Below are 2608 nucleotides of genomic sequence, written 5' to 3'. Positions count from 1 at the left end.
CCCCCCCCCCGCCTCCTCCCAGCTTTATTCTGGCTGGGACCTAACCAATAAGTTTGTGCATGCAAAGCTACCACTCTACTTACTGACTTAGCTACACCCTAACCGCTATCTTAGTTTGGATTTCAATTGCTGTGAAGAGACACCATGACCAAGGCAACTTTTATAAAGGACAACATTAAATTGTAAGAGATTTACAATTTCATTATGGCAGGAAACATGAAAGACAGGGTGTTGGAGGAGCTGAGAGATCAACACCTTGATCTGAAGGCAGCCAGGAGAAGACTGGCTTCGAGGCATTTAGGAGGAGAGTCTCAAAGTCTAGATCCAAAGTGACATACCTCGTCCAACAAGGGCACACCTATTCCAATGAGGCCACCTCTCCAATAGTGCCACACCCTGGGCCAAGCATATTCAAACCACCACATTCCATGCCTTAGCTTCCATGGGCTTGTTCAACACATGAGTCTATGGGAGCCATTCCTAGCCATAGCTTAATACAAAACACACTAATTCAACTTCAAAAGTCTCCATAGTCTATAACAGTCTCAATAATCTAAGAAGTCCAAAGTCTCTTCTGAAATTCATCTAATCACTTAACTGTAATCTTCTGTAAAATCAAAATAAAAAAGCACATACTTCAACATCATAAGAAATATGTTACCATTCTAGAACATCATAGTGAGGAAATACTGTCCTGAAATAAGACAAAAAAATAGCTGGGAAAACTCCAAATTCTGTGTCTCCATGTCTGAAGTAAAATTGCTCTTCAAATCTCCAACTCTATTCATCTTTGTTGACAGCAACAAACTTCTTTCTCTTGTGCTGGTTCAACTCCCTGTTAGCAGCTTTCCTCAGCAGGTGTCCCATGGCTCTTACATCTCTAACATCTTGGGCTATTCAAGGCAACTTCAACTTTACAGATTCTTGTTCCAGTGTCTGGGGTCCACACATGATCTTCTGGGCTCCTCCAAAGGGCTTGAGTCACTTCTCCAACTCTGTCCTCTGTAGAACTAACTCTAGGCTCTAATTGACTCCACTCCACTGATGCTGCTGTTCTTGATGGTCATCCCATGGTACTGTCATCTCCAATATACTGGGATCTTCTGTTGCAACTTGACTTTACCAATAGTCTCTCATAGGCTCTCTTTATGGTGTCAAGGCTCAACTTCTTTGTGTAACCCTTTCAATCCTGGGTCATCTGAAGCTGCACCTTTACCAAAGGTCTACCATAGCCTCTCACAGTGCCAATCCTCAGCTGCTCTCCATGACCCCTTCATGCCTTCAAAACCAGTATCACCTGGGTGATTCTTAATCATTGCCAAGTCCAATTGCAATACAAGGTACAACCTTGGCTATCTATCTCTGGAACATAGCTTCTTTGTGCTCTCAGAAAACACTTCCTAGATGCTCATTTCTTCTTAATCACCACTAATTTCTTAGCTCCAGCTAACCAGCATCTATTCTTGACTCTAAAGCCAGAACCACATGACTGAAGTTGCAAAGCTCTGCTGCTTGCTAGGGCTGGAACATGGACCCTCCATTTTTTTTTTTTAAGATTTATTTATTTTATTTTATGTATATGAGTATACTGTAGCTGTACAGATGGTTGTAAGCCTTCATGTGGCTGTTGGGAATTGAATTTTAGGACCTCTGCTTGCTCCGGTCAACTCCACACACTCAGTCCCTGCTCACTCTGGCCCAAAGATTTATTTTTTATTATACATTAAGTACATTTTAGCTGTCTTCAGACACACCAGAACAGGTCATCAGATCTCATTACAAGTGGTTGTGAACCACCATATGGTTGCTGGGATTTGAACTCAGGACCTTCAGAAGAGCAGTCGGTGAGCCATCTCGCCAGCCTGAACATGGCCCCCTCTTATTGTACTGACAGCTTTCTCTTTTTCAACTCCCTCACTGCCTATGCTTGGCTGTCCTGGAACTTGCTCTGTAGATTGACCTTGAACTCAGAGTCTCAGACTCTCTCCTGAATGTGAATGCTGGGATTAAAGGTATGTGCCACCACACCTGGATTTAAGCTTTTCTTTACCTGGAACTTGTTCTGTGCTAGGTTGGCCTCGAACTCAGAGATCTGCTTGTCTTTGTCTCCTGGGATTAAAGTTGTATACCATCATGCCTGAACCTAAGCTTTTCATTATAGAACTTAATCAAATTGAAAACTGAGAATAGCTATCACAATACACCCCTTGTCAATTTGACACACAATCATATCTCTTTATGTCCAAATAAAAACAATAACCAGGTCATAATAACACCTAATGTGATATAACCCTCCCTCATACAACTGCAAATATGTAAGTTTAGCTGGGTGGGATCTTGCCTGGAGGTCACCACTTCCTTAATTCCATTTAATATCCTTGGACACAGGATTTAGCTTCATTCCATTTCCTAGTACCCCTTTACTCCTTGAACCATACATTTTGTATTTTTCCTTTCTAAGCTGGCTATGATTGATCAAAATGTTCTTCATGAGAGTAAACCAGAGGACAGAGTGTATACTAGACTTTTTTGAGATTTCCTTTGTCAATGCAACAAGTATAAATCTCTCTCTTTTTTTTTTTTGTTGTTTTTTTTTTTTTTTTTTTTT

At 41.2% G+C, this 2608-nt stretch overlaps 1 protein-coding gene across 2 annotated transcripts in view; it reads right to left on the bottom strand.

Moving 5' to 3' along the window:
• Matn2 (matrilin 2) overlaps nt 1-2608 on the bottom strand; it is a 151031-nt gene that overhangs the window by 31842 nt on the left and 116581 nt on the right. The window lies entirely within an intron of this gene.

This window comes from Mastomys coucha, unplaced genomic scaffold, assembly GCF_008632895.1.
Source record: "Mastomys coucha isolate ucsf_1 unplaced genomic scaffold, UCSF_Mcou_1 pScaffold7, whole genome shotgun sequence".
NCBI lineage: Eukaryota > Metazoa > Chordata > Mammalia > Rodentia > Muridae > Mastomys > Mastomys coucha.
This window is presented reverse-complemented; position numbering and strand designations above follow the sequence as displayed.